The sequence below is a fragment of the Dermochelys coriacea genome, chromosome 1, assembly GCF_009764565.3.
Source record: "Dermochelys coriacea isolate rDerCor1 chromosome 1, rDerCor1.pri.v4, whole genome shotgun sequence".
Lineage (NCBI taxonomy): Eukaryota > Metazoa > Chordata > Testudines > Dermochelyidae > Dermochelys > Dermochelys coriacea.
In genome coordinates, this window is record NC_050068.2 from 194,748,216 (window position 1) to 194,760,897 (window position 12,682).

The 12,682-nt window shown below is 42.5% G+C and overlaps 1 long non-coding RNA gene across 1 annotated transcript; it reads right to left on the reverse strand.

The window, feature by feature from the left end:
- Window positions 1–1,519: 1,519 nt before the first annotated feature.
- LOC122457773 lies at window positions 1,520–11,358 on the reverse strand. The gene is made up of 3 exons (XR_006277447.1): window positions 11,167–11,358; window positions 5,836–5,945; window positions 1,520–2,536 (listed from the first exon to the last, which is right to left on the reverse strand). It is a non-coding gene; the product is annotated as an uncharacterized LOC122457773 (long non-coding RNA).
- Window positions 11,359–12,682: the final 1,324 nt, after the last annotated feature.

Below are 12,682 nucleotides of genomic sequence, written 5' to 3' on the forward strand. Positions count from 1 at the left end.
GCCCCTCCCCTGGGCCAGGCATCTCTGCCAGGACCCACAGTGGCTAGAAGGTGGGACTGGGCTGGGGAGTCACATGAGTGGCTGCCTCTCCTGGCTGACTGGGGGGCATACACTATGCCATCCCTGCGTGCTCCCTGCAGGCCAGCCCTGGCCAGCATGGCCGCTACAGCCAACCAAGCGAAAGATGATGGGAAGAGGAGAGTTGTTCCAACCTGCTCCCTAGCAGCCAGCCCGATCCTGTTGCCATGGCGGCCACTCCAGTCCCTCCTCTAGGTCCTGCTGTCATCTCCACAAGATATTGTGGGGGTAGAAAACACTGTGGGAGTAGAAACATATATCAGCCCCCACAATATTTACAGTGTGAGGGCACTAGCCCCCACTGCTCCTCCCCCCATTCTGCCGTCCCTGGTTTTTAATAGGGACCACTGTTTCTGTAAGTGTTTCACATGTCAAGCTCTCATCTCCACCTTTTACTTCTTGCCACTAGAAGGGAGGCTAAACAGGTTTTATCTTCTGACCAATAAGGTTTCAAGTACTTTATTTATTTGGAAAGGGATCCCAGTAGTAACTGTAGATATACTGAACCTGACCTCTTCTACTGCTGCTAATAGTTGAAATGCTATTTTCCATCTTCACTCATCCCCGCACCCTACCATTACACCTATTCATGACTGTTTTAAGGGACAGAGACAATCTGGCAGCTCTGAACCATTCACTCATCACTTCCCACTCTATCATGCATGTGCTGGACAATGGGAGTGCGGTGTGTGATCAGAGTGAGAAGAGCTCTGAACAAGTACCTGGATTCAACAAAAGCCACTCTGCAGCTCTGGTGCCATAGATCGAATACCCATCACGTGTAGTCCTGGAGTATCTTGCTGTTTTTCTTCTGCTGAGTATATATCTGCTCACTGCCTAATCTGCTTAACCTTATATCAGAGTCTCTTTCTTTGAGGCTTTTGTGTCACCATCTCCCAGAACTTCTGATGCTTAAATCTGAATTATCACACTGACTGGACCCACCAGGAACCCAAAACCAAAGCCCTATAGCCACCGAGTTGCAGCTGCCACTAAACACACCACCTTTGCTTCTTGATTTGTCTTCTTCCTTAGGAAAATGTTACACAGTTTGGATTTGTTTTTAAATATTTTGCTGCAGTACAATGAATTAAGCATAGGGAGATAGAATCAAAGACAACAGTAGTCAGTGGCACTAGGATGAAATAAAACTGTCAAGGCAAGTGAGGAAGCGCAGATGTATCAAAATAATTTCTGAATCTTTTTGAAGGAGATATTTTCCATATTATATGTGTATTGCCTCCAGCAGTTCATTGGAACTGAGAGCTGGAATCAAAAACGTGGCGCACTTTGACTATCAAAAGCAAACATTACATTATCCTTCTCATAAATACTGTCTTTTATAAAATATATGCAGATAAAAAGGCATGGGGACCAAAATAATTGTAATGCTACCACATTACAGCCAAATGGGAGTCACTAATAACAGTTTAGCCTTTATTCCAAACCTTCGGCACATCATTAAACTGTTAATAAGATGCTGAGCATTGTATCGTATCCATTTAGATAAAATTATTTGATTTTATTTTTTACATTGAGACAAATTTTGCTCTGATACCATGGTACAAATCCAGAATGAAATCCATCAATCTCAATGGAGTAACTCCTGATTTACACCTGAGTAACAAAGAGCAGATTTTGCCCCTAACTCTTACATTTGTAGCAACAGAGTATATAAATGAGACATAAAAATAATTATTTCTCTTCCATCTCCTCAGATTTTAAATGGTGTGTAATTGATATATAAAACCAAGGGCATGGAATCATTTAATAATCCAGCTGCAGACAAGGATTCAGTTAAAACAAAGGATGCTTTTAATGTTTTGGTTTGTTTTTTGAGTGGTTAGAGCACAGAGATACTATTCCTGCCTGTGTAACCTGCCCACATCGTTGCCACAGACAAGTCATTTATATCCTGATGCAACTATCAGTAAATTCAGTACAAAGATTGACTTTAATGGGAGTTGGATCCCAATCCTTTACCTTCTCTTTGCCTCAGTTTACACATGAGTAAAAACTGGTGTAATGCTGCTTAGTTCTCAAGACAGTTTGAGAGACTGAGGGCCTGATTTTGCACCCCTGAGAAAATTCCCATTGACTCTGATGGGTTCAGGATCAGACAACTCATGTTTGTACAGTGCTTTGAGATCCTTATGTGGAACAATACAAAGTATTATTAAATATTTAACTCTGATTTCTGTATTATATCATTCATGATATTTTAAAAAACCAAACCAAAAAAGACCTCTATTCATGAGAGGGGGAAAAGAAACCCACTCATCAAACAGAAGCAATAGACCTTCTATATGTACTGGAAGTCCATGGTCACACAAATACAGCTTGGGGGTGTATATCTTCCTTGTTCATCAGTTTTCTTTTGTTTCCATTTCAAACTTTCAAGCAGGCAGAAGGAAAGTAGCCATGATTCATCTCTTTTTTCATCCCCAAAGCGTTGACCCTTTAGAGGAAAGTTGCATTAAATTAGAGATGGGACAAAACTAGAGCCATTTATCCCCATTCCCTGAGACAGTGACCACTCTGGTCACAATTTTAAACATCACTGCCCAGGGGTCACAGAGACTGGAAGCCACCCCACCCTTTAAAACCCCACACATATTTCTGAAATGCCTTTTCTTGATTACCCATCTTGGCAAGCACACCTAGCAGCTCACCCTTGTTGTGTGTAACTGCTTAACTGAACATGCCAGCTCCACACACTAGATGTGCTCCTGTCCAAAGCAGACAAAATATTGGGCCTATGGGAAGTAGATCTGCAGGCACAGCTATGGACTCACTGTCAAAACATGGATATCTACGAGTTTGCACAGTGTAAGCATGTGCCTGCGTCCAACAGGGATCAGCTGTAGTTCCACATGAAAGCCTGGATGCCTCAAGCAAATTCTGGAAAACTCCTTTAGTCAAAGGAAGTGCTAAACAGATTATGTTTATCACACCCTTTGGGAAATTATGCTTTCAAAAATTTCTCAAGAAACTGAAGTGCACTTTTGTTCACTTCGGTATTCCAGAAGAACTAGGGACAGACAACAGACCACAATTCACTGCAGCAAAATTTAAGTCATTCCACATTACTCACAAGCAAATGAAGAGGCTGAGAAAGCTGTACAGAGAACCACAAAATCCTGCTCCTGCTCTTCTGTGTTACAGATCAACACCAATGGCTGCTACTGGATACAATCCAGCACAACTTCTCATGGGAAGACAACACAGAACTACTGTCCATCTTTGGAAAAGAACCTATTTCCATGGTGGCCAGACATGAAGAGAGCAGCCAAATAGGATAAAAAGGCTAAAAGAGCTTATGAACACTTTTACAACAGACACTCAGTTAGAGAACTGCCAAGTCTAGAACTGGTGACCATGTTCATGTCAAATTGGATGGAGAAGGATGGACAACTCCAGCTGTTATGAAGAAAAAGAATTCAATCTCACATGATTTGGATGCTGAGACTGACAGTGGAGAGCTCAACAGAAACTGTCGACATCTACAGTTCATTATTCAGAAAGAACAATCAACAGAGCAAACTCTACAGTTGACGGATGTAAAATAAGGCGACGACGGTGACTCAAAGATTCCAACTGACCTCACCAGTTGTCAAGGTTCCTTCCCCACTCTGAACTCTAGGGTACAGATGTGGGGACCTGCATGAAAAACCCCCTAAACTTATTTTACCAGCTTAGGTTAAAACTTCCCCAAGTACAAACTATTTTACCTTTTGCCCCTGGACTTTATTGCTGCCACCACCAAGCGTCTAACAAATATATAACAGGGAAAGAGCCCGCTTGGAAATGTCTTTCCCCCCAAAATCCTCCCAAACCCTACACCCCCTTTCCTGGGGAAGGCTTGATAAAAATCCTCACCAATTTGCATAGGTGAACACAGACCCAAACCCTTGGATCTTAAGAACAATGAAAAAGCAATCAAGTTCTTAAAAGAAGAATTGTAATTGAAGAAAAAGTAAAAGAATCACCTCTGTAAAATCAGGATGGTAAATACCTTGCAGGGTAATCGGATTCAAAACATAGAGAATCCCTCTAGGCAAAACCTTAAGTTACAAAAAGACACAAAAACAGGAATATACATTCCATTCAGCACAACTTATTTTATCAGCCATTTAAACAAAACAGAATCTAACGCATATCTAACTAGATTGCTTATTAGCCCTTTACAGGAGTTCTGACCTGCATTCCTGCTCTGGTCCCGGCAAAAGCAATACACAGACAGAGAGAATCTTTGTTTCTCCCCCACCCCTCCAGCTTTGAAAGTATCTTGTCTCCTCATTGGTCATTTTGGTCAGGTGCCAGCGAGGTTATCCTAGCTTCTTAACCCTTTACAGGTGAAAGGGTTTTTCCTCTGGCCAGGAGGGATTTAAAGGTGTTTACCCTTCCCTTTATATTTATGACACCAGTCATTGCAACTAATGGACAGTCAGATGACCAAGCTGTTACATGTTGGGTCATGTAATTAGAAAACCAGTATGATTCAGAGACATGTAACAGATTGATACGTACTAAACTTGAAAGACAGGGTGATAGTGTAACATTGTAAATAGCAGGAATGTGGAATTTACGGGGGAGATGTAATGGAATGCTAAACTATATTATACTGTTCACTGTGTGTAATGGACCTCAGCCATACCAGGCAGAGCATTAAAGGATCTTATGATCAGCACATCTGGTGTGTATAAGCCAGCTCTGTACACAATCCATATCATGTACAGGAACATGAGAGGGATGTCCCTTTTAATCTGTGAATCTTGATGAAACTTTCATACTCTGCAATCTTTTCCTGAAGGTTTCAAGGGATGACTGCCTTATTTCTTCCTCCACAGCAAGACACTTTTCCCATGCCATTCTGTGATGAATTTGGCTGGCACCATGGCAGTAAACAGAATAGCGACATATGGGCCTAGGTAGTACTGGGATGTCAGTAGCAGCAGTGGTTTTGTGCCTTTTGTGACCCTCAGAAGTGAGCTATCAGATAAATCATCACCACCTGTAGAAATTAATGCTAATATTCAGTGCCATTCCCCAATGCTCATATCCATGGAATATAGACCCTAATTTTATAGCTTCGTTCAAAAGAAAATTCTTCTCCCTCTCATCCCTGGTGGACCATACTCATCATGACCAGCAAATATGCCCGTGCCAGTGATAGTGGGGGCAGTCAGCTTCAGCAGTGTTACTGGGCACATTCAGTCCATGAGAGCATGCTTTGTACAAGCCAAGCACAGCAAATCCGAGGGTGGGGAGAGCACATGACCCTGGATCTCCCCCTTGCTTCTCCTCTGATGACCAGGGCTGGAGAGCAGCGCTGTGCCATAGCTCTCCAAAGCTGAAGTGTCAATAAGCGTTTCTTATTTAAGGTGTTTATGGAAATAAGGAAATGGAGTTTTGAAACCTGTCTTTCCCTTTTCTTTGTGACTGTAAGTCCAATGGTACATCTGTCTGTTTTTATCAGCAGCTTTTGGCATGCTAGCCTTGAGGGGTGCCAACACCACACCCACAGAACGCCTGACCCTGAGGAGGAGAAGAAAGAAGAGGATGAGGGAAGACATGTCCTTGCAAGCTATGCTGCTTCAGACCTGAACAATCAGACCACTGGAGGGCCAATATGACCATCAGCATGGAGAGAGACTGAGGACAAGAAAAAGACCCAGGAGTCCCAGCAACACAAGGAGAGAGGAATACTCCAGGACATAATGGATCTTCTCAGCAGAAGATCCAAATGCTACAGACCTTAGTTGACCTCCACTTGTCGTAGTCCTTGGAGAACTCCATGGTCATCTCTTCCTGCACCCCTCTAACATACCATACCATGTGGCATCAGTATCTCCATCACTCCAACTCTGGACGACAGCAAGGAAATGCTCAGCTTCACATACACCAACCATGGTTCTCACAGGTCAGAGTATATAGGGCCACAACAATTATATCTGTGCACTCAAATGTACTTGCTTTCTTGCAAGTGTTACACTGCTGACTCATATTTATCTTACTTTCTTTCTAATTTTAATTTTTCACCTCATTAAGTTCTGTTATAAATTTATACAACATCGTCTGTGTGTTTTTTTCCTCCCACTCAAAGTTCTATTTTCTCTTTATTAGTTCGCCAGAAATATTGCAGAATGCATAGTGGTAGTCAGAGAACATAGTACTTGCAAATGCACACCAAGCAGTACATAATTCAGAGTTTATGGAAAACACAGTCATAGAATCATAGAAGTGTAGGACTGAAGGGATCTCAATAGGCATCTAGTTCAGTCCCCTGCACTCAAGGCAGAACTAAGTAATAGCAGCTAGATCATTCCTGACAGGTGTTTGTCTAACCCCTTCTTAAAAATCTCCAATGACAGATCCCACAACCTCCCTCATGTCCAACCTAAACCTCCTTTACTGCAATTTAAGCTCACTGCTTCTTGTCCTATCCTCAGAGGTTAAAGAGAACATTTTTTTCACCCTCCTGGTAACAACCTTTTATGAACTTGAAAACTGTTATGTCCTCCCTCAGTCTTCTCTTCTCCAAACTAAAACCAAGTTTTTCAGTCTTTCCTGATAGGTCATGTTTTCTAAATCTTTAATCATTTTTGTTGCTCTTCTCTGGACTTTCTCCAATGTGTCCACATATTTTCTGAAATATGAACTGTACACAACACTCCATCTGAGGCCTTATTGGCATGGAGTAGAGTGGAAGAATTGCTTCTCGTGTCTTACTTACAACACTCCTGCTGATACATCCCAGAATGACTGTTTGCTTTCTTGCAAGTGTTACACTGCTGACTCATATTTAGCTTGTGAGCCACTATAGGCCCCAGATCCCTCTCCACAGTACTCCTTCCTAGGCAGTCATTTCTCATTTTGTGTGTGTCCAATTGATTGTTCTTTCTTAAGTGGAGTACTTTGCAAATTTAAAAATATACAGCAAGCAGTACACAGTTCTTAGCAGCACTCAAAGCTCCAGGCCCGGAGAACAGTCCAGCACAGAGCACTACTGTGGCTGAACATTAAGCTGCTCTTTCAAACCCTCCCTCAACCACATAGCTCAGTGTTGGGCTCTTGTAATGATCCATTTGTCTGGCTGTTAAGTGTCAGCAGACTGCTGCCCCACCTCCACCCTGGTGGCAGCTTTTCCCCGTTTGCCTCACAGACATTATGCAGAACACAACAGGCAGCTATAACTATTGAGATATTTTTCTCACTGAGATCCAATCTAGTGATTAAATAAAACCAGTGCCCCTTCAATACACCAAAGGCACATTCTGCAGTTGTTGAGCTGGTAGCTGAACCTTTCCTTGGTACTGTCAGCGTAGCCAATGTATGGCATCCTGAGCTGGGGAGAGAGGGGCAGGTTGAATCCCCCAGAATCACTATTGGCCTTTCAGTATCACTAATGGTAATGTGTTGTCTGGAAAATAATGTTCTTGCTTGCAGCTTTATGAACAGTACTGTGTTCTTAAAAAGGTGAGTGTCAGACACCTTCCCCAGTGATCCAGCAATGCTTGCACAGCCATAGAAAAGTAGCCCTTTCTGTTGATGTACTCTGTGGAAGGTGCCCTACTGCCAAAATAGGGATATGCATGCCATCTGTCGCCACAGTTTAGGAACCCCATTGTAATGATCCATTTAGTTTAAGAACCCCATTGCTGCATAGCCACCCACTATGTCCTACACATCACTGAGAGTCACAGTCCTGCAAGCAGGAGATGACTAATGGCCTGCACATTTACATGACAATGGCCCCCACTTGGATTTTCAAATCAAAATAATTTCCCACTGATTGTTAGCAATCTGGCATTGCAAGATTTCAGAGTGTGATTGCCACTCACTTCTCCACTGTCAATGTAGCTCTCATCCTGGTGTGCCTGTGCTGAAAGGCTGGGGCAAGCTCAGCACACAGATTCAGGAATGTGGCCTTTTGCATTCGAGTTCTGCAGCCACTGCTCATTGCCCCAAACCTGTATTATGATACGATCCAACCATTCAGTGCTCATGCCCTGGCCCAGAATCATAGAAGATTAGGGTTGGAAGAGACCTCAGGAGATCATCTAGTCCAACCCCCTGCTCAAAGCAGAACTAACCCCAACTAAATCATCCCAGCCAGGACTTTGTCAAGCCGGGCTCTAAAAACCTCTAAGGATGGAGATTCCACTACCTCCCTTGGTAACCCATTCCAGTGCTTCACCACCCTCCTAGTGAAATAGTTTTTCCTAATATCCAACCTAAACCACCCCCACAGCAACTTGAGACCATTGCTTCTTGTTCTGTCATCTGCTACCACTGAGAACAGCCTATCTCCATCCTCTTTGGAACCCCCTTCAGGTAGTTGAAGGCTGTTATCAAATCTCCCCTCACTCTTCTCTTCTGAAGGCTAAATAAGCCCAGACCTGCTCCATGATTTTTTCAGAGACTGAGGTGAGGCTGACTGGTCTGTAGGTCCCCAGATTCTCCTTCTTCCCTTTTTTAAAAATAGGCACTATATTTGCCTTTTTCCAATCGTCCAGGACCTCCCCCTTTCGCCACAAGTTTTCAAAGATAATGGTCAATGGCTCTGCAATCACATCCGCCAATTCCCTCAGCACCATCAGATGTATTAGATCTGGACCCATGGACTTGTGCATGTCCAGTTTTTCTAAATAGTCCTTAACCTGTTCTTTCACCACTGAGGGCAGCTCACCTCCTCCCCATACTGTGTTGCCCAGTGCAGCAGTCTGGGAGCTGACCTTGTCTGTGAAGACCGAGACAAAAAAAGTATTGAGTACTTCAGCTTTTTCCACATCATCTGTCACTTCATTGCCTCCCCCATTCAGTAAGGGTCACACACTTTCCCTGACCTTCTTCTTTTTGCTAACATATCTGTAGAAACCCTTCTTGTTATCTTTCACATCCCTTGCTAGCTGAAACTCCAGTTGTGCTTTGGCCTTCCTGATTACACCCTGCATGCTAGAGCAATATTTTTATACTCCTCCCTAGGCATCTGTCAAAGTTTCACTTCTTGTGAGCTTCCTTTTTGTGTTTAAGCTCACCAAAGATTTCTCTGTTAAGCCAAGCTGGTCGCCTGCCATATTTGCTATTCTTTCTGCACATCAGGATGGTATGTTCCTGTGCCCTCAATAAGGCTTCTTTAAAATACAGCCAGCTCTCCTGGACTCCTTTCCCCCTCATATTAGCCTCCCAGGAGATCCGGCCCATCAGTTCCCTGAGAGAGTCAAAGTCTGCTTTTCTGAAGTCCAGGGTCCTTTCTGGTGCTGCTCTCCTTTCTTCCTTTTGTCATGATCCTGAACTCGACCATCTCATGGTCCCTGCTGCCCAGGTTGCCACCCACTTCTACTTCCCCTACCAATTCATCCCTGTTTGTGAGCAGCAGGTCAAGAGGAGTATGGTCCCTAGTTGGTTCCTCAAGCACTTGCACCAGAAGTAGCACTCCATCATCTGCAGTTGTTCCACAACCACCACCAACCACCCTGAATATGTTTTTTGCTATGCCCCCCAGGAAACTGTTCTTGAAGAAATCATCATGTCCCCCATTGTTGAGGTACTTCCTTTGGGTTTGCAAATACAAGAGATGTATTTTCAACATTCATGAGAATAGTGCAGAGCTCTGTGGGCTCCATGTATTTGTTAGAGATAAACATCAAAAAGGGCTGTATGGGTTTGTGGGATTTTTTTTAAAAAAGGCAAAAAAATTATGAAATATGGATGGCATTACGGAATGGAGAAAGTTCCATGCTTGACCCTAACTCCCAAAGATCCCTGGGTGAGTCATTTCTATCCCACAACACATAGTGAAAGTTTCCCAAGAGGCATTGTGCCTGATGGTGGCACATGGCACACAGATATCTACCCATGGTACACTGCACTTGACATCAACACAAGCGCTTCTGGTAAGTACATGCAGCATTGACGCAAGCACACACTCAAGCAATATATAAATTTTGGTGGCTACATGCCAACGTAACATACATTGACCATTTTGTAATGTGGACATGGCTTTAGGCTCTAAATTCTATTCCAGGATTGGATAACCTATAGTAACCTTCTCTATTTGTAAATTCTGCATGTATGTGATTTAGTGGAGGGACAGTGGGCCAAATATAGCACTAGCAAGTAAATACAAACTTCATTGATTTTAAGGGATTTTACCCCAGCTTACAATGTCCCCCAGTGTCTGTCTGTATGTAGCCATGTAAAATTAGAGTAAGTATAGAATGGCATTTTCAAGAGTACTCAGCCTGTTGAAGTCAACAGGAGTTTTACCATTGACTTCTATGGGAGTATCACTAAACGAATGCTGATTGCTTTTGCAAACCTCACCCAAGATCTCCACAAAGTTTCACCATTACTGATCTGCAGACATGTGTTGTATTTTATTTAAATGGTCCTTTTGTAAAAAAGCCAAACAATTTGTAAAATAAAGAACTAATGATTAGAGACAGGGCAAATCTACTAACTTATCATCCTGATTTGGGATCCCTCAAAGTTCAGAGTGATTTGGTTCCTATGTTTCAATTCATATCCATCTCTCATGAGGTTGTTTGTAGGTGAAGGACACATTTAAGGAGCTCTATCTGCTATGCCAATGGAATAAAATAAAGATGCAGCACATTGCAGACTATGTTGTCATTTCATGAATATTTCTTAAGGAGTCTATTCTCCCTGCTCTATGCATGAGACTGAAGAGAAGAATGGACGTCTTTAACATTTATCGTTGCTGCCAGCCACCACCTTCCCAGAGGCCTCAGGAACAGTAGTAAAAAGGTAGCACAGATTTATGTGTTGACCTTCTAAAACAATCACTCATAAAATAGAAGTAAAAAGTCTTTTTTTCCCCCATGTACTGGTAGGTATTTAAATGTGCCCTTGTTTTTTCTACACTGAGCCCATCTATATAACATTCTAGAGAATTTTCAAACTTTAAAGCTCATGTGGGAATTTGCTGACAGAAGAGAATTACCAGATGAATGGTAAAAAAAATCCCTTCCGATTAGATAGGTAATTTTCCAGTTTGAAAACCTACATGGGAATTAGATAAGAAAAGAGAATCACCAAATGACTGTTAAAAAAACATCCCACCTGATTAGTTGATAATTCCTGGAGACAGGTAAATCAACTGCTTTCTCTTCTGGGGAAAATATCTTTGTGTCAGCAGCTACCAGCTGCACAGCCAACAGCTCCAAGTGAAGAAGGCTGGTGCATTTGCTAAGACTGTGACTCATAGAATTATGCCCACAGTAAAACTGATTCTGCTTCCTACTTATAAAAATTCTGTACAGGGAAAGAAATAAAATATGTAAGACTAAGCAAAAATTTTCATCATTCATTGCTTCTTATTACTTGTAGAGCTACTCTACTTTAAACTCTATTTTAATTTTCTTTTCTTCATCATTCTATGTTGAAAACTTATTAAGAAAAGGGAATCTTGGGTCTAATGCTTAGAGCCTAGGACTAGGAGTCAAGACTCTGGGTTCTGTTCCTGGCACTAGCACTCAGAGTGCTGTTATTAGAGTGGATAACCGTAAATCTCTAAGATTCTGGGATGAATGCAGCTATATAGCGTAAGGGCAGAGCATTATTATTTATACGTTGGGGTTATTGTGGTGAGTGCTGATGATCTGTAATTTCCATTGAATTCAGCAGCTATTAGAATTTGGCCCAGGTGAAATACGTTTATGGTAAAAGATGAATGTATGTTTATATAGATCTACTTATTCCTTATACTTAGGATATAGATCCATTTCTATTATAGAGATATTATAAAACAATTCCCATTATTACTGAATTATTTTCAAGCTATTTATTTTTTGTAAGTACACATGAACATAAAAGTGTTTGGTGTGTGTCATCCGAGGGAGAGGCACCACTGCACCCAGTCTCCAAGTATGCCCTACCATGCCAAGTTCCAGTCCCAATCCAGGAGGTTTATTCTTTTATAACAAAGGTCAAACAACAAACAGAAGGCAATCTTAAATCAATATCTGGCCCCCCAAGCTTCAAAGCCATCCCTCCCCAGTATCTCTGGCTCTCCAGCTCCTGGCAGCTTCCTTATCTCCTCCAGCTCGGCTCCACTGTTGGAGCCACACCTATGGGGTGCTTCTCTAAGCCCCTCGCCCCCTTGCTCCAGGGACCCACCACAGGAATTAGCTCTACTCCAGTATGGCCTCTACTAACCTAAATATGGCCTTAGCCTGTCTCAGTCCTTCCTTCCCACCTGCCTACTAGCAGCCCTTTATAGGCCAAGGTAAACCCAACCCTCTCTGCTTAGCTGGATTAGGTTCTCCTGCTCCAGCCCAGGGGAGCTGAGCCCAGTCTATCCACAGAGTCCAGCTACTCTGTGACAGTACGATATTGTCATTGAGTTGGCTAAACGGTATGGAAGTTAATGTTAGAAAAATAGGTCATGGCAGATATTTAATGTAATAATACTGGTAAAGCAATTTTTCGTCTCATGTTGTAAGGATAATAATTATTGCCATTTTTCAGAGATGAAAGTTGAGGCATATGCAGAGAAAATGACCTGCTCAGCATTACACAGTAGGTCAGTGGCAGAGCCAGAAATTAAACCCTCACCACACTCTGAGGCACATGGGTA